Raw genomic sequence first — 20,996 nt, 5'->3', positions numbered from 1 at the left:
AGAGGTCAGCAAAGGACCACAAGGTCCAAGATTTTGACTTTATACTGCCAAGAAATGTCACTTTAATCAATACAAAGTTGAAAAACCATCAACTATGAAGAGAAGCAGAATAAGTTGGGGATGCTGTGAGACAAGGTTGGAAATTAATTTTTTTGCTTACCTGTCACCGTGGCTGGTGGATTCAAAAATCTACGAGCCTCTATTTTTAACTGCCACTTTTTTAACGATCAATACAATTTAATGTGCTATAAAACAATTATCAAGGATAACAGTATTAAAGTCTTTTCAGTAGGGGTGTGACGAGATCTCGTAAGATCAAAATGTCACAAGATTTTTCATCAAGGAAAAATCCATTTTGCGAGATCAATATTGCGCAGACAGTAGTAGCAGCAGCTCTCCTGACAGAAAATAATACCAAACTGGAAATCATTAAAGATTACAAAGATGCCCTGGACACTTTAACATTGCTGGTTTGACAGCTAATGAAGAATCTGAGCTGATCTGTGATGCATTCAGATCACCACTCCAACTCCCACCCCCTCTTCTGCGTGGCTACCTGGGGCCGCACATGATCCGTCAATAAATAAGTTCATCATAACAGTGTGAAATGATTAAATGCTGCTGCTGGAAACCTGTGCAGACTTTGTGAGGAGAACACAGCATTTATTAAGTTAGTGTATGCGCGCAGACTCGCTCATAGTGCCAGTATCTGTGACTTTGTGAATTTGATTCAGTCGCTGCTGTGTCATGTCTCCTTCTCCTCTCACTGTCTGTCAGTCACACATCCATCAGCTGTTGGCTGTATTATCATCAATCAGAAGCTTAACGTGAGTAGCAAAATGGGCCGTTGTATACTGCAGTGGTAAACTTGGCAAACTCGTTGTTTGCACCAAAAAAGTGAAGTAATGGTTCCAGTTAAACCTTACCTGTTTGTTGTCTGACAGCAGGCAGAGCAGAGACACAGACTCACTCACCAACACACACCCTCATCTGTGCATCGTGTCCAACACTGTCAAAGCTCTTAGAAAAAAGACCACAGAATGATGAAATTATCTATTTCTCTAAATTCTCTAAATTTCTTTGAGTGTTTTAAATATTTTCTCAAAGAGGATGAGAAATGTTTTCATTTTACTAAGGCAGTCCTTTAGATTTCAGTCTGTTGTAAACAGTGTTTAAATACTTTCAAAACAATCTAAATGCGATTATTATTATTGTAATTGTATCAATGAGTTCATAGTGTAGTAAATTAAAGATGTGGTAGACTATTAAAATGAAAGGTCTGATTTGAAGAGCATTGAAATATTTGAGTCAGAGTTGGATAAGACAAACTGTGTGTAAGCATTGAAAGCCTATTCAGTATAAGAGAAGTTAAACATTTTTGAATAGACCTGAATGAATTACATTTATGACTTTCAGCTGTATAAATGACATATTATCCAACCATATATTTTTTTCCAAAATGTAAAAAAAAGTGTTTCACCTCGTCTTGTCTCATCTCGTTTCTCGTGGGCCCAAATCTTGTCTTGTTTCATGAGATAAGTGTCTTGTCACACCCTTATTTAATGAATAGAAATGTCTCGGTTGGCATTTCCCTTCATTATGAGTGTCAGACTTGCAAAAATTAAATATTTTGTGCATGATTCCTGCAGAATTCAAGCCTCATTTAACTATCTTGGACTTAGAATAAGCAAAACATTGGTTCACAGACACTTTTAGCAGATACACCAGTGCAACTTATATGATTTTGAGTCAAAGCATCCCAGCACACAGCCGACTAAACATTTGACAGCAGCCCTGACACAGAGTCAGTGAGCATGGGGGTCTTCTTGATTTTGATCATGAAGTTGGTAGGAACAAGCAGAAAACCAGGACTCGATTCATGCCATTTCCAGCTACATAATCATCATCAGATGCAGTTTGTTCAAAAGGGCAGAACATCTTAAATAGATGCAGCCACCTTCTCATCATGACATCAGGGCTTGCTGGATACCTTGCCCTTCAACACACCTGTCCTAAGAAATAGATGTACGAAGCCACCTTTTCATGTTGGGTGCTGATTTCCCACCCTGCTCTGAGATTCTTTTATTTTGGGTAGAATTTTGCAACCTTAAGATGATCCTGTCTTGTACATGCTTAAGGATACTTCTTTCTGCTAGTAACAAGTTTCTGCATCCAAAAAAACTTTTGCTATCTTTTGTTCAACATCTTCCTTTTTTTACATAAACACAAACCCCCTAAAAATTACCCCAAAATGTCAGCTTCTGCTGCATGTGGGTCGATGTTTTCATCCCAACTTCACCCTGGATTTTTCTTGATGGCCTCTTTGCAAAATGTCCTTGTGAAGTCAGGATAAGTGAGTATAAGAAAAAGTGAGTGGACGACTGTGGTTACACCTACATCATGTAATTACGAGTAAGTGCGACAGTACAAGTATGTGCTTTGCCAGTCATTAACTGACTGAATGTTAGTGATGGGAATTCCAGTCTTTTTTCAGTGATCCGGATTATTTAGCTCCCAAACAACTCTCCATTCAGGTACCAGTTTTGCTTCAGTTGGACCTGCCAAATTTGGCAGTTTCATGACATATAATTGATATTTGGGCTGGTATTTTTCTCCAACTATGCTCAGTTTTTCCAAATTGATGAAAATGTTATGTAATTATTTTTCAAAAATATACAGTCTCCCAACCTTGTGGGTCGGATGAATTCTGCTCACTCACAGAGCTGTATCACACACCTGATATAAACAATGTTACACCACCAAGCAGGAGTCCTTAATGCATGGTGAGCCTGTGCCGAGTAGTGTGGAGAAAAGATCTTCACTACTGACATATACAATAACACTGACATACACAACATGAATAAAAATAGTAATAGTAATAGAAATAATGATATAAATCAGCTTTCAAATGGGGTCCAGATCGTATCCTTCATGCAAAAGACTTGGCTCTTTGAACCGGCTTGTTCATGAACAACCCATCACTTGTGAGTATTGCCAGGTACAAGTTGTATGGATATAAAAGGATAAGGTGTCATTACATTGGATGCTGTTTCTTCATCTGACACCACCTGTCAACAGGGAAAGTTTCCCACTCAGGTACTTCTGTAAGATGGCATCTTTAAGAAGATTTAAGAGGTGGTCCATCCTGAAATTTTCTCAAAATTTGCAGGAATGGAAATGTTAAAAATAGCAGCAATGACAGATATTAATAATGTGTTAATAACTACTAGATAAAAACAGTCAGTCTTGTTCCTGATGGTCACGTTTGCTTTTGCAGGCCATTTAAAACATTAGAATTAATTTCTGTCCGTTTCATTTCCAGTCGAAAATCCACTACACTCAGGTGGATCTTGAACATCTTCCGTACTTTACTGTCTTCTCGTCGCAGCAGACTCGAATTTGCAATTCTTTGATTAGTTATCGACCGAGCACTTTCTCTCGTCATGCATATGGGCTGCTCGAGAGCTCAGAAAGGCTTCAGACAATCAGGGCTCCTACCTACTTTACCTGTGATGAATCACATTACGGCTGGACCCAGTGCCAGCCGAGCCCCTTGCTGAAAAATCGGCCGGCTAAAACGGGTGGACGGGAAACCGCGTGGCGGAGCACTTCGTCCCGACACTTCCCCCACCCCTTCCCCTCCAAATGAATATCTAGCCCCGTCCTCCATAAAGTGCATTAGGCACGGAGAGTCATTAGTACAAATGGGCTCAAGGTACTTCTGCAAGGAGGCTGTGTGTGTGTGTGTGTGTGTGTGTGTGAAGGGGATGTAGGTGGGAAGGGGGGCCAAGCTGGAGGATGCTGATGTCTCCCATGCCTGTTGTTTGGCATGCCCACCTAATCCTTTCTCCTTCTCTCTCTCTCTCTACACATACACCTCGTCTGTGAATCTGCACCTATCCCTCGCCACCCTCCTTCTTTCCCCCCACCATTCCTGTGGAGAAGACAGGGTGCCCCCCTGCCCCTTGTTCTCTCCTGCTGCGATGGGGAAGTGCATCCTCATTTAATAATGTATCAGAGAGAGAGAGAGAGCTCTGACCCAGACGAATGCAGCTTCTCCATTATTTAGCATTTACGGACACCTTCCAGCTCATTTCTGACTCAATATTTAATATAACAGCAGGAGAGGGAGGGCTGTTCTTTAATACTCACATGCATGATTTTTATATTGTTAGTTTGTGTTTTAGCTTGATGAAAAAAAGTGCAAAGATATGTTTGTAGACACAAAGAAGCCTCGGTAAAGGTGAGGAATGTTGAATATGTCGATGGAAATTTTCAGACAGAAAGTGAGCAAACTCCAAAGGAGTTTTTGTTGGACCTGGTTTTTGCCTCTTTGTTCTCTCTGAATGTGTGTGAACTCAGACAAGAGAGCTGTTCATGTGAATGCTCCAGCATTGGGAGGTTGTGTGTACATGCAGGGGCAAGCTGTAGTTGTAACACCTCAACAGGGGGTACTTGGCACGGATGGACGGACAGTGCTGGAAAGCACGAGTTCTGGTTTGTCAACATGGCCTGCTGGGATCAATGGACGATCACCCCACCAACCGTCCAACCTGTTTCTGTCACAGATTTATCCCTGCAACACCTCGGGGTCAAAGATGACACATATCTATCTAAAAGCTTGGTTGGCCAGTGTATTTGTAGCCCACTGCATGCTGAGCCAGCTATGCAGACTGTGATATTACATCTACCTTAAATCAACCTTATAGAAAAAAATTTACATTATTGTATTATCACAGTGTAAATGATAATAATTCCATATGAGATACATGCACAATTCTGTTCAGTTACCTTTTTATAAAACAAAGATTTTCCAAAATATGCCATGTTAAACTAAAATTTAATATGATTCATGCAGCACTGAAATTTGTTTACAGCTTCTGTTTTCTTCCTAGCCTTAGGAAATGGCCATTGGCAATCAGATCAAAATGCAACACTATTCTTCAGACACCTCGAACAACATTTTTGATTTCAGTAGCCATTCAACAGTAAAACACCACGTTTACACTGAAGTTAAATATTTGTGATGCATTTTGAGCACTGGACTTTGAAACAGTGCAAATCACTTAGAAAAAGGAGTAAATGAAGTTTAGCAAACTTTTTTCTCCCTGCATGACCACTCCTCACATTCATTAACACAGTTTTCACAATTTTAACATGATTTATATTGTTGTCAAAGCAGTGAAAATTATGCAGTTGTTCTTCCTCAGTGATGGCGCTTTGAAGAGGACGCTGAGATAGCGAACAACAAAAAAAAAAAACAAACATAGCCGGCATGACTTACGTGTTAGGTTTCTTGTGAGATTAAAATAAGAAATTGACACTTTCTTAGGTGCAGTTAACAGTCGGTTTGTTATTTAAAGAATCACCATACTTTTATTTGATATGAATGAATCTTTAAAGATAGTGACTGCATGGAAAAGGATGTCTCTAAGTGTTTCTCAGACTGTTCACACAATAATTTTCATTTTTTTCCTTTAGTGCTATTCATAGCTTTCATTCAAGTGACCATCATCCAGGGCTGAAGAGCAAAAGGGGCCTTGGACAGAAGCAGCTACCATTGCAGTGTTTCCCCTAGGTTTACGGCTTTGGGGGCAGCGACACAATTAGGAATCATGTTGTTCATGTGGTTCTTTGAATTCCAACTGTCAATTTAACATTCAATCTATCCATAATTAGTTATTTATGTTTGTATGAATGACAGGGTTGGAAATGAACTTTTTTGCCTTCCTGCCACATCAGGAGTACTTTAAGAGCATATCATACCAATATTAAGAGTAAAGTTTACCTATGCTGTCAAAAAGGCCTCCCCACATGCAAATGAGTCTGACATCTGAAAGATTTAACAAATAAATAACCAAAACATTACTTAAGAAACAGTTTACTGTAACATATACATATTTATAATGGGTAAGATGATCTTTTTTGGTAAATGTTCTTCATGATGATTGATTGTCCTCCACTGACTGTAACTACTCATTTTCTCTCTCTTCACTATTATTATCCACACACATGCATGTCTCCGTCTCCTCCTGTTGTCTCTATGCGTGTGTGATCTTTTGTCAGTACTCCTACATTTATAAAGGTTGAAGAGTTTCTGCTGCAATCTGCATGTGGAAGAGTTTTATTTCTGAGCGTAACTAACGATCATAAATATCGCCAACCAGGCACTATGATAAACATGCACGTGAGGAATAAAAAAGACAAAAGGGGTGGTCCACCAGTTTCTTGATCCCAGATGAATGAGTTTTTAAATGATAAAATGATCGTCAGGTGACCTGTGGATGGGCTGCTCAGTCCTAGTCTAACTGATCCCTTCTGGTATTCACAGCACACCTGCCCCCACACACCTGTGAGGGGCTGAGCGTATTTCTGCCTGCTGTGGTTAGAGGACCAGGAGGGAGCTGGTGCGGACATGAGCCCAACTGTCGCTGATTTTAACCACGTTTCCCACCAGTTTGTCAGTTTGCAGTGTGATATACAGGGATTGCAGGGTTTTCCTGCATTACAAGTGTCAGCAAATATAAGACCCCAGCTCTGGCACGGGGAGGAGGGGGCGGGGCTCTCTGGTGAGTGAGCATGTGGGTTTGCGCAGCTTTGGTCATAGAGTCAGAAGGAAGAAGCAGAAAACCAGGACTCAGAAATTAAATAAATTCATGTAAACGAGATAAATAACATAAGGCCATTTAGTTTGTTCAATAAAGGGACCGGATATAGACCTGCTCTATAGGAAAGATATCCTTAAATGACTTCTGTTGTGATCTGGCGCTAAATAGAAAATACAATTAAATAAAACTGACTCGACGTTCAAGGGGCGGGGGTTGCCATGGGGGGGCAGGGTGCCCCCCTAATAGAATGGTAGGGGATACTGCACTGACTGTACAATAGTGTGGAACTGCAGCACTGGGCATTATAATTCTCCTTCTCTTAAAACAACAAAAGTTTACATCACCTCTACAACCACAGAAGAATGAGATGTCATTGAGGTTTTTGATATGCTGCACCCTTATACAGGACTCAGGACACTATTTAAATAGCTAAAATCTAGAAAGTCTGTCACTTCAATGACTTATTAGTATATCTGCCAACTCCAGAAACTATACTGTTCTCTAAAGCAGTGCTTCTTAACCTTTCCGACCGTGACCCCCAAAATAAGGGATGCCAGCCCCCCCACTGTACTTGGTTGACCACAGCTGGGGCCCAGCCAAACTTGGGACTTATGGAGGTCAGCAAAATCATGGTCCATTATAAAGTAAAGCAGTGATAACCATATTTTACATGTAACCTGAATAATTACAACTCTTATCAAGTGAACACATATTTTTTCATTCTATTGTACTGTAGTAAATATGCATCTTAAAAATGTAAATCCTTTTTCTTATGAACAGATTTAAAATGGGTTAAAAAGGGCTAAAATGGGTGGAAATTTGCAAAAATTGGTGAAATGAGATTTTGAAAGTGGCCGAAATTGGTTTAAAGTGGCAAAAATGAGTAAAAAATATATTAAAAATGTGGTTGAAATGGGGAAAAAAATGGACATAAAAAGCAGTAAAAAGTGGTTAATACAGGCAATAATGGGTCAACAGAGGCAACAATAAGCAAAAAGTTGCAAGAATTGGTTTAGAAATGGCAAAAACAGGCAGGAAAAAAAATGATGGAAAGGTTTTAAAATGGACAAAAACAGTTTTTAATTGGCAAAAATGTGTTGAAATGTGCTAAATTTGTGGGGGAAAGGGATGAAAAGGGGTAAAATCTGTCAAAATTGGTGTAAAGTGGCAAATGTGTAATTTGTAAATATTCTTAGTTTTTTAAAGACATCTGAAGACCCCCTGTCAGTGTCTGACCCTACGCTGAGGACCAGTGCTCTAAAGAAACAGTGAAGCGTCTTACAGCAAGCTGCTCCTCTCTGTGTCTCTGTCACAGATGGGATGGGATTCTGTTCAGATGCAACCAAGGCTGAATGTCCAGCTGAAAAATAACTTTCTTTGAAAAAAAGGAAAACTGGATTAAACATTTAGGCAGCAATGCTAACTGTCATCTTCTTTAATGAGCACAGCAAGACGCTGTTCTCTGTTGGTTCCATGAGTGTGTGACGTCACATGAGAGCTATAAACTGGTCGCCCTCTTTGACTGTGGCCAAAGGAAAATGATCAAAATGAGCTAGTACCATAACCCTGTGACTCCCTTGGATTTAAAAAAGCTAAAACTCCTATGCCCATTTTCACTGGTCCAAAACCTTGTATCTACATTTAAGCTCAATTTTGGAAAAAATGACATGTACTGTAAGAAAGGCATAGTGCTATTTTTTAAATGTCCTGAAACTAAGTGATTTTTGAGAACGGTTTGTTTCTGACAGTGACAATATGTTTACACTACTGCCATATGCCTATATCAATATGGGTATGCCTGTTGAAGTGGGTGCAAACATCCATATACAGTGTATGTGTTTTTGTAAGAGTCTGACCAGCAGTTGGCTAAACACCAGCGGATTCTAACCTGGCAGATATGCCATGCCTTTGTATCATCGGTTGCAGCCTAAGGAAAAGAAGGACATTTAGAAGAATGCAGCTTCTTTGTATGCAAATACTCCACCGTGGCTTGTCAGGGCTCACCTCTGTCCCTACGACAACAGAAGGGGCAGAGAAACAGAGAGAGTGATACAGGGAGAGAGGAGGAGAGGAAAGGAGGGGAGCATGTTTTCTGGTTTGCCACTTGAGTCTCACAGGGTCAGATGCCATAACTGAGCACACCACATGTAAATAATACTTTAGGGTCAGCTTCTCTCTCTTAAATAACTCCCTTTTTCTTTTTAAACATTCATGTATCTCATGCTCTTCCTCCAACCTCACATTTCTTCCTTACCTACTTTTCTAACCTTTCTTTTCTCACACCTTGCAAAATATTGCATAACTTTCCTCATCCTTTGTGAGATGGCACAACGGCAAACTGCTGCTCTCGTATTGAGCCATTTCACTTCGTGAAAAAGCTCCTCCAGCGGTGTCATTTTTCAGGTTGTGTTAAAATCACTTTGTCAGGGGTGATATAAATTACCCAGATAAACGCTGTCTGACCAGCTCCAGTCGTACAGCTCCCTTGGTTCCCGTTTCTAGAAGAAGATATAATATGACACAGATTCTTTTCAACTGAGAATGTGTGAATTTTCTCCCTCTGTCAGAAGAATTCCCTCCAGTACAGAAAATAGTGCTGCTTCATAAATTGACAACACTGATGGCTGTCATCAGAGACAGTCGACAAAAACAACAAAAAGGGAAGGAAAAATAAAACTCCATTAAATAATTAAGCCAGCCAGCAGCATTGCACGGCCCTTCTGTTTGTGTGTGTAAGTGTGTGAGTGTTTCTCTGGTGGGAATTTATGACTTCTGTGTGCTAGTGCTTGGCTTTTCAATGCATTCCAACAACACTTGCCAGAGGAGTCAAAGCTGTTAGTGTGGACCCTCTAATTATTTAATGCACTGCCGCATTTGTTTACATTGTTTCTGTGTTGAATCAAGTCGTACAGTAACCCAGAGGACGTCTCCCTGCTTTTCCCTTCACTTCTACACTCTCTCTTTGGCTGCTGCCTTTTCAAACTCACACAATGACATTTCTAAAAGAGTAAATCTGAGTATATCACAATTTAAATCAAGGTATGGCTTTGGTAAATGTAGATGTTTGTATTTCAGGGCTATAGCTTTGTCTTTCAAGTCATATGTAGTTGCTATAAACAAAGCTCGAGCTTCACTTTAAGTATCACACTTTACTGCTTTATCTGTTTCATAAGACGGATGCACTTTTATTAGGGGTTTCTGAAAAGGCCAAAAGGTCAGAGTGACTTCATAACATTTCTAGCCAGCTCCTTTCTTGGTCATTTAAGTCTTGCCATCATTGTTTTACGATTAAATCAAGACAGCTGATGAACTTAAGTTAGCAGGCGCTCCTCTCACAATCACAAAGCTAGACTCAGAGCCTCAAAGAATCACCTTTTTTTGAGGCTCTTTGCCTTTACACTGACAGTATAGCTGAAGAGAGACAGGAAGCAGGAAGCACGCCGAGACCAGGAATCCATCCTGTAACCAGTGCGTTGAGGACTATACCCTCTGTGTATGTGTGCCACCAGCTGAGCTAAACCGGTGCCCAGGAAGGAAGCCTTAAACACCTTTTCTCCCTCTTTTTGAAAAATTCATGAAATGAAATGAAAACAGCAGTTTACTGTAAAGTAAATACACCTTATGGAGTGCAACTTTTCTTGCGCCATGTCAAGAGTTCAAACAGGAAAGAAGCAGCAGAGCTGGGTGAATCTAACCTGTACATCTCTGTACATCGTCTTTTTTTGAGAAATGGATGAGTGCAGATTCGTAATATGACATAGCTTCAATTAGTTTTTATAGATTTAAATTAACCTCAATTGCCTGTGTTTCTGTGGACTGTTCAGTTTTGCTTGTGAACAAAGAAACTAAAAGGCTATTATAGTGTCAGACGTAAATCATTTTCACATGTTCTCCCTTGAAAATTTCAAGAGAATTTCAGATGGACTCCCATTTAAAATCCTTCTGATGTGGTTGTTCACACATGCACCTCTCAGCGGGAGACCATCCCCATCCCTGTCAGGTGGGACGGGGGCCTGGGGGGTCTCCTAAGGCAAGACATGAGTTAAAAAGGGTGCGCTAAAATGGTAGATGGTGTAACAGTCTGCTATATGATGCTATAATGATATTTTAATCCTTTGTATAAATGATATGTGTAGTTCAACACAATGATAATGTTAACAAAGAAGCAACACTGAGCACACTGATGAAAAGAAAACAAAATGCAACAGTGCAGTTGAGTGCACAGAGCTTGCACCAGTTGCTTGAGAAGAGTCTGTGGTCACGCATGGAGAATATCATAATCTAACAAAGCTTAACTTAAGTCCTACTTCACTTACAATTTAATTTGATAACTGTATATCCTTTTCTATGAATTCTGTTCTTCATTAAGTAATTCAGTGACTCACAGAACAAGAGGAAGTTGTGGAACCCAAATACCAGACACCTCAATACTTCAATCAGGAAACACATTCTTATTGAACTAACCATATATGTTGTGTTTTTATTGGAGAATAAGGTCCTCCTTTAAGAAGCTGCTAAACTAAAAAGAAGTTGTACTTTCAGGGGGTTACTCAAGGGCATTTTAGCATATGTAGCTAAGAAAGACAGGAGCTATTCATTCTCTCCTGAAAAGCCCACCATAATTATTACTTTTCATCTATATTTGCTTGACAAATGCCTTAAACTGTTCTAGTTTCCTCTTTCTGTGTTGGCCATTTCTTATTTCTATTTTCAGTCCTCTCTCTCCTCGTCACTCTTCCTCCACACTCACTCTGCATTTGTCCTGAAAGCACCGGACACACACGCATGTACTCACTGAGCACTGAGAAAGAAAATCCATCCTAACAAAAAAAAGCAGCGGATGAAACGGACACGGCTGCTGACAGAATTGTGAATCTGACATAGAAAATGGGAACGCACAGCCACCGGCCACCCTCCCGCTTAAACCTCTCCTTCTGTCAGTGCCCACCACCACCGCCATTTCTCTTTTTCCCATGGAATCCATTTCACATAATTAAAGACACTCAGATGAAATGGACCCTCAGGAAAAGTGGCTTTCAGCAAGGAGGAGGTTGTGGAGGAGGCGGCGGATGAGAGGCACAGAGCTGGAAGCGGGGTATTGCTTCTTCAAGGAGCTCCCCTCCTCGTTACCTCCCTCCCTTGATGGGGGCCCACTGTGGAGGGAGGCAGAGTGGCTCTGGCCCCAGTACGGATCAATATCATCTCCGTTATTAATATCAAAAGCGCATTACTTTGTTTTGCGTCTGGCAGTGAGCCAAGGCAGCTCAAGGCCCGTGTCCCAGCCGACGGCCGTTTCCTTCCTTCCTCTCCACCCCACCCTCTCTGGCCATTTACCGGGACCATAATTTACTTTGGTGAGTTTTTAGGGTATTGTTTTGTCAGGGCCAATCAGAGCTGAGTAACAAATGATCCCGGCAGAGTGGTGGTGGCCTGGCCCCAGCTGCCCCCTCCCTCCTGCTCTATAAGTGACACACGTGGCCAAATTCATTTTTTGAAAGTTTCGCATCAATTGCTTTCGTCCTTGACTCCGGGAAGAACGGAGAAAGAAGGAGGGGTGAAGAAGAAATAAAACAGGGATGGGTGGGGGTTGTGAGGACAGGCGGGTGCCAGGGTTAAACTGGACAGAGCAGACTGTTCACTCCCTCCCTGCTCTCTCACTGGGGATGAGGTAACAACACAAACAAGCATCCCTGCAGTCACAATTAGACATGACGGTATCTCTAATTGGCCCATTGAATTAAAGGGGCCATGCTGGAGCTCGCAGCAAGAAACAAAAAATATTGACCACTTAAAGGAGGAGAGGGGGGGAATTGATTTTCAAGACGACGGAGAGCGTTTACCTCATAGCATAGAGTTCACTCACTGAGGAGAGCACACTGTTATACATGATAGCTCAAGCAGCATTTTAGTGCAACAACTCACTGTTTACAAGGTTTTATTTCCAATTTCTGGCAAATATGATGCATCCAGAAATTTAAAGATTTTAAAGTCTTTTTTTTTTTTCATTTTTTCCATAACAAAAATCCATTGAATACAAAGTTTACACTCTCGTAACCCATGTTTCAATTAAACTATTAAGTGGCAAACTTACAGAGAATAACTTTTCTAAGTGGTGGTTATGTGTCAGGTGATATTTGAACATTGTCTGAGGAAAATCAGTAACAATCTAAATTAGGGCTACAAGCAGCACTGAAGGGCCCTGCATGTTGGGATTTGTTGCAACCGTGGGAGTGCGAGAACAACTGGGTGTAAGTAACCTGTGCTGTGTGCTGCAGCAGAGCACAGATAGCATGTTGAGCTTCCTAGGCCTGTTGTTTATCATGTGAAATGAGAAAAAAAACAGGACATTAAAAGTGAAAGATACTTCTGCTTTCTTGCAGTAGTTGGCACATTAGCAAAAACATGTAATGCACATTTAAAAAAACATTCAATGTGTAGAGGGGAAGACCACAATCATGTGAAATTTGATGCATATCAGAAGGTTCATATAAGAGTTACAGCCACTTCCTGTGAAATGGCAGGATAAAGAATTGCTGGCCAATAAAGAAAAGACCCAATTTTGTCCCTTCCTGTGGCCACTAGGGTGCACTACAGCAAAATGATGAAATTACCCTGTGAAAATGTAGCAGGACGGACCTTGATCATACATGTGAAATTTGAAGCAAAACACGTTTCATATGAGAGTTATGGCAACCTTCTCTGAAATTGGTGAGATATCAAAATGCTTGCCATTTCTGCTAAGACGTTCCTTAACAAGACATGTCAGTGTTTTAGAGAAATAATTACGCCTCTATCAAAATCTAAACTTGATTGGTTCAACTTAGTAATTGGAATGAATCTATGACCCATTTGTTTCCATTCCCGTTGCCATAAGAGGGCGCTATGATGAGATGTTAGCATGTGGGCGTGTTAGGTGTGATACTGTTGGCTTGCAAGAAAGAGCAGAAGATCGCAGAGTACTGTTTACTAAAGTTTTAATAGGTTAAAGTAATTGGCACCATCAAAAATGCCTCATTTTGAAATTGAGATGAAGCTCGTGGACTCCCTGTTTGGATTTTGGCATGGGTCCAAGAGGCTTTTTTGTTAGTGTTATGATGACCCACATGCAGACCAAAATTATCAAGCCTAGGCTGAGTGGTGTATAGGGGCTGAATTTAAAGGGAAAATTAAAAAAATCTGAGGAAGAATTGTTAAATTATCAGAAGGCAGCACTGTGACAGAGTAATGATATTGATGCATGCATGTATTCAGAATAAATGTGTGGTAATTTCTGTGAAGTTTGGTGATGATTGACATTAGCATTAAAATGTTCTAAGGCATTATTGGTGTATATTCACTGCAAAAAATGTACAAAAAAGTAGCTTAAGTTTGGGCTCCAGTCACGGCCCCACCCTTTGGTTAAAACACACAGTTCGCACAGTTTTAGATCCCCATTTTGTCTAGTATGAGCAAAAAACAATCTGTAGTCAATTAGATGAAATCTGACGGAGTACTTTGTTAAGCTATAAAACTTGTGAATTGCCCAAAAACACCTAAATTTGACCTTAAGCTGTTTGTAGTGCACTTCCTGTACATTTTAGAAGATGATCCCAAAAGACTTTTTTTTCTTTTTTTTTTTTCATCTAATCATGATAAATATGTGTACCAAGTTTCATGTACGTACCTCTTACCCAGTCCCCTATCTTGTTTTTTTGGGGCCCCTGCTTGATGAACCTTCACGATTCCACCAAAAGACAAAGATTTCCATTGGGGGACAATTTTCTATAAAGTCTGGTGAGTTTTTTAGTATGTTAAAGTCCCCTAATTAGCAATTCTTGTGACAGAAAAATGGCACATACAGGTACAATAGGGTCCTCCCTAACCAAGGTTGGTGCCTGGGCCCCTAAAAATGTTTAGCTTTATCTGATAACTACAAGTTCAGCCCTAAGTTACACCTTTTGTGTTAAGATTCAACATGGAATTGATCAAATTTACATTAGAGAAGCTTTGAAAGCTATGAAAGAAACATCAGAAAACGGATAAGCTAAAGTGATTATATGATAAATAAGGGACTTACAATAAAATTATGAGATACATTTATCTTAAATAGCAAAGAATTAAGTGCAATATTTAGAAAAGCTGCACTGATGGGACTTTTCCAAAATGACTCTCGGCCACGTCGAGCAAAACCAAGCCATGCTGATTTACTTTTCTAGCACCATTCAGGCCGTACTAGGCTGTGCCACACGGCTTAGGTCCTGCTCTTGAGCAAGTTTAAGTAGCAACCACTGAACCAAACTTTGAAATATCTTGCGGATAATCAAAAGAAGAAGAAGAAGAAACAATGGCCAACTCTTAGAAAAACAATGCTTACTGAAGTGCAGTTATTTAATGTCATAGACTCAAAACTGTGTCAAAATTCCCCCCTTTTAGCATTATTTTTCAGATCTTGATGTCTTTATTTAAAGAGTAGGACAGTAGATAGAGTAGGAAACAGGGAAAGAAAGACAAGGGAATGACATGCCACAAAGTGCCAAGGTTTAGTCAAACAATGCTGCCCATTTTGAGGACTATTGCCTCCGTACATGGGCCATGCAATAGCTTTTAAGCTATTCAGCCCCTCATTCCTTCATTTTTTTGACAAGCAAATACCCTCTCCTTTGACATCCAGAGACAGACTGCTCTTGTTTTGAAGTACTGCTGTTATGATGGCCAGATATCCATTGACTTACCTCTCATCCTCATGTCAGACTAAAGAAAATGTCTGCAGGCCACACTGTATTCTCTTCACCTACAACCTTAAATACATTCACAGAGAGAAGCGCAAAGTGGGACTGACAAAGAGAAAGAAAAAGAATGTACGACTATGTGTTTTTGTGTGGACAGACCTATGAAATATATACTCCACTACATCCCCCTGTACCTTCTTGTCTCTCATATGTCCGTGTAGGAGGTCACTAATGAATGCTCAGGAGCCTTCTCTGTCTTCTGTCCCGGTGTTCATCACATATGTGGGACGTATAAGATACCCAGATATCCCCCCTGCTCCCCCTCCCTGTCACCTTCCACACACATGCAACACAAAGAGCTGATAAGAGGTCTTAGCCTGACAATAAGGTATGAATATTTCACTGATGATGAAATATTAATTTGATCCTCTTTGTTTTTTTACCTTTCACTGGACTCCTCTTGATCCATTTTCTTTGCATTGCCTGTGTATGATATGTCAATTAACTCTTTAAGTGTCATTTATTGTGAAGTTTGTGACTTTGACAATCTATTTTATGTCAGGTTATGAGAAAAATGTGGCATAGAAAGGAATTGGTTAAATGTGGGAATGAATGGGCATGTGCATCTGTTTTGCACATTTCCAAGTATGTGCTAATCAAAAATTAAACAGGAAGTCTTCAGGGTTAAACATAATTGGTTAGTCCATACGAATGTGTACCATCAGATTTAATTGTATATGTTTGCACATGCGTCTGTGTTGATTTACAGATGCTTACACATCCGGTTCTGGAAGTCTCCTCCACGGAATATGTGTGAGAGTTGTTGATGGAAGTCCATTGTCTAGCATCTGCTGAATAGTGACATCTCCTCCCAACCATTTGGCCTCTGATCGTACACGCTCGCAGCTTGCTTCTCGCTCCATATTGATGTTGCGCACCAGGAGGTTGCTTCAGGGTGTCATTGTACAGGGTGCTAATTTATGCCTCTTTTCAGGGCACCCAACACCAGGCACCGTAAACATCGCAGCATGGGTAAACACTCAGGTGAACTTCCTCTCTCTCTCTCTCTTCAACCCAAAGTGCAAACGAGAATCGATGGAACTAAAGAGAGACATGAGCCATGCTGAAGAGAGAAAACAAGCCACCTAGGTCGGGGTGAGATGGCCAGAGGCAATCCAGCGTCACGGGGTGGATGGTGGAGAGGGGAGTATTTCAGAGCTAACACAACAAAAAACACAGAGTAAGTAATTTTTATGTCTCACCTCCAGCAGAACAACGCTGCTCAGAAGGGCCCGTTGGGGATCCAGAAATACTTTGAAGCGATAAAGATGTTTGCTGTAAGTCAGGTTTAGTGACAGTTTGTTTGCTCTGAGACATCCTCCATCATTGATTAAGATGTGAGTGGAAACAGAGCAATTAGATTTGACAGTTCTAAAATAACACAGACCTTTTTTAACTTTACAAAAACACAAGAAGTGCTTTCGTCTTTTCAGGGTTGCAACATTTATCTTCTGAGGTCTAGCAGTGGAGAGATGAGAGCGGCAGGTGGAGCAGACGGCAGGTGGTTGCTGCCATGCCATGTTCGACTGTTTGACATGAGAGCAACGTGTCAATCAATGGCTTCCTCCCTGCTTCTCCTATGGGGCCTTGTGTTATTGATTTCAGAGTGTGTTACAGTGCCAGGGGGTCTTTACAACCACACAGAAGATTCACACCATAGAAAAAGATCCACCAAAGGCACACCGTAAGCTCTTTACCACCCTTGTAAATTAAGGGATTAATTGTGTCGTTACAGACTATTACTCAAAGAAACACTTCAATTAAAGATGATTATAGGGCCGAAAACTTCTTATAGATATGTCCACTAATAAAGGATGCCCAATCTTATGCCAGGAGTTTAATAGATCCTATGCTTTTATATCCTCTTTCACTGTTTACTGTCTGGCTAACTACTTTATTCTCTTAATTACTTCCTTATCAGCACAAGTCTGCTTTTTAATTTATGTGTGCCCCTTTGAGTGGGTGTAGGGCTCTAAGAGAATCTTAAAATATGGTCGCACTTTTTAATAGTTCAAACGGTCATCATTTGTCATTACTCATCTGAGGACAAATTAGTAACAACTCATTAAATCATATCTCCTTCCGTACCAGTGAGCCCTCTTTTCTGCCATCCAGATTGGTAAGGTAATAAATCCCTTCATCAAATGACCTCAAATTAAAGTTGCTGTTGCGCCTCTTTGTTGACTGGGAGAGACATTGATCAAGGAAATTAATAGGGTCCCTGATCTCTGTATACAAATTCTAAAAATGAAGAAGCCGTACATGCAGGTCTTGATTTTTTGCAAAGGAAGTGTCCTTGTTTCTGCGTGCAGTGCACTTGTAGTCCAAGCTGTGTTGACCAGTGTGGTTTTACTGTATGCAGAAAGAATTGTCTGTGTGGACAGCAAAATAACAGGCGCAATGTTATGTGAGCCAATGGCACTAAAGCTAAGAATGACAAGAATGATAGTTTTTATTATCTATATCAGTGTTTCTCATTTGGTGTGGCAAGGCACACTGGCACTCAAGGCACATACCTTGAGGTAAGTTTGGGTGTGCCGTGGGAATTTTTATGACTATATGTTTTAACTACAGCTATATAGCAACTGAGTTACTTTAGCGTGTGTTAAAGAGTCTATTTTGGGTGGATATGGATTTGGTTTGCCTTGAGACTTTAGCTTGATCTTAGGTGTGCCTTGGGCAAAAAAAAAGGTTAAAAACACTGCTATACACCTGTACTATACTGTGCATTAGGTTTATTATGATTTTTACACAAAAGAAAACTATTGTCATGGGGAAAATTGTCTCAATCCTCTAAGACTGACGTTGTTTACAACAAGAAGAGACACAGTTTACAGCTTAGATAACTTTTGAACCACTTTTATTCCCTCTGGGAGCCCTCCACTGTACCACTCTAAGGATGCTACCAATGCCTTTGTAGCCCTTACAAAGACTTTCCTCGTAAGCTTGGAGCTTAGGTGTCTTTCTGGGGTCTTTTAAGATTAAATCCACACCAGTAACTCGACATTGCATGTCTAATTTTACTCTATTTTTACTCAATTATTGATCATTTCTTCTGCTAGCAGCTAATGCTATCAACCATATTGTCAATTTTTTATCCCGCAATGCAATGTGACAGGCTGTGACAACCAACGGCAGACTGTTCTGTTGTCGCATCACACTGCGCATGACTTTGCACTCAATTTATAGGAAAACTGCCTGTATAGCTCATAATGGAGAGAGAGAGACAGAGAGCCTATGATGTAGGCATGTCTGCAGCCAGGTACTGCTTTGAATAATGGCACAATTAGAGCTAACACAAAGACGTCCAATGACTTTTTTGTAAATATGGGAATATTCAGATGACTTTTGGTCACAGAAGATTTCACATTTTTATGTAAAAAATCAAGATCAATGAAGTGACAAAATATGGTTCCTTGCCCGTTTAGGGTAAAACATTTTCTTAAAGATGTATAGATAAGAAATATAAGAAAAACACATAAAAACAGAAACATTCAATTATAACATGTTTCATCAAAGATCTCTCTCTCTCTCTCTTTCTCTCTCTCTCTCTCTCTCTCTCTCTCTCTCTCTCTCTCTCTCACACACACACACACACACACACACACACCCACCCCCACACACACACACACACATATACATAACAAATTTATTAGACCACCCTAACCCTAACCAAAGTAAGGTTTATGCCACAGCTGCCCTAAATTAACAGCATTTGTAATTACCAAAATCGTTTATGTTTCTGCAATGCTTAATATACCAATATGTAGAAGCTGTTTAACTGAAATGATATTTTTAATGCTAGAATATAATTATCATTGTTATCCATGAATTTTCAAATTTACTGATTTACAAAAAACTGAAAAAATAGTTAAGCACATTAATATTTCTTAATATGTCAAATTAAAGTTATTTACTTGCATTCCTGAACAGAAAAATGAGTTTTAGTGGTTAAATGTTATGCTTGATTAATTTCTGACTTCTCAGAGAAGCTGGCTCAAATTTGGGTGAATTCAGGTTGAAATCCCTCATTCCTGTTCAAAATGGGGAAACGTGGAGAACTCACTGAAAATGAAAGAGTCCGCATTAAAGCACTTCATGATGCTGGATTGTCTTTGAGACAAATATGACAGGTGGTCTAATAAATTTGTTAAGCAGTGTATATATAAATATATATATATATATATATATATATATATACAGTATACATATTTTCTATTACTATAACATAAATAGCAAATTAAAACTTAACATAAATGGCAAATTTATATGAAAAACATATATAACAAATATATATTTAAAAAAATTAAATAACATAAATAGCAAATAGTCGGTCCTCTTCCAGGTGGTTTTCCTGGCTGCTGGATTGCTGTTGATGATGATAATAATAATAATAATAATAATATGACTTTTATTTAGAACCTTTCATAACATTTAAAGAATTTTAGAGAAATCATAATTTTATCACACCACAGTCATACCAAAATCTATTTATAGCTAAAAATGGCTATAAATGTCTCACTACATCACTGTATAATGTTATACAAACTTTTGGCAACATGCTTTTCATTACTGAGTGCTATTGTTATCACACATAATTGGTAAAAAACATACCAAGTGTGACTTACCTTCAACTGGCGTATGTCTAAAAATAGGAATTTTGTCATTTACCTGAACCAGGTGTATGATCAAATATGGTCACTTCATTTTTCACACTAAAAATTTGACTGATATCACTAATCCTAAACAAACGGCACCTATCTACACATTTAGCATAGCTATTTGAACATATGATGTGTAAGTTTCATCAGTTTACCATCTTTAGTTTCGATTTTATTGCACTTTTTTTCTTTGAGGAGATGGGGGAGAAATCCCTATTTCCCATTGTCTGAGGAAAGAGGGAAGTTAGAGAAGCACTGGGGCACTGCTGATTGGCCCAAGGATGTGATGTCACTAGCTGTGACGTAGCGTAAGTTCTGCCGAATAGCTGAGAGAAGTAACGTGATTCGTCACCCCCAGTGGGCCGCACAGCAGCGCCATTTTGGAAGTCCACTGAAGTTGTAGTCACTTAACTGATAAAGGATTAATGTTTTACAATCTTTCTAAGACAGTAAGTCCAGATGAGAAAAAAAAATAAAATGGCTTAGGGCTCAGAGGGTTAAACTTCAAGAGATATAAGCATTTAGCTACCGTCACACAATAAAGTTAATAAAGTAAATAACAATCCACATGTAAACAAAAAAATTAAAAAAGAATATTGCACAATACTCATATTGTCTCCACATAAAAAGATCCATATAAAACACAACATAGCCAGGAAAAGACAAATACCAGGATGCCATTGCAAAACCCATAATGCCATGTAGAGGCAGATGTCTGAATAAAAGTGGAACTAACAGTCCATTGTAGGTTTATACTTGAGCCAGAAATCTGCTTGATGCTGTGTTGTGAAAGCCAATCAGTGTTTAGATTCCCTGACTACTTGAAAAGTATCAGAATCCAACCTCCATCCAAAAAACAAGTGTTTTAAAAGTTGCTTTACTACTGCTTTACTGTTCTGATCTTGCATATTTGAGTTCTAACTTTTTACAAATGCCACACAGAAAAGGGAGTCTTACCT

The sequence above is a fragment of the Cheilinus undulatus genome, linkage group 8 (genome assembly GCF_018320785.1).
Source record: "Cheilinus undulatus linkage group 8, ASM1832078v1, whole genome shotgun sequence".
NCBI lineage: Eukaryota > Metazoa > Chordata > Actinopteri > Labriformes > Labridae > Cheilinus > Cheilinus undulatus.
The sequence above is the reverse complement of the archived record's forward strand: the minus strand, read 5'-3'. Positions refer to the sequence as shown.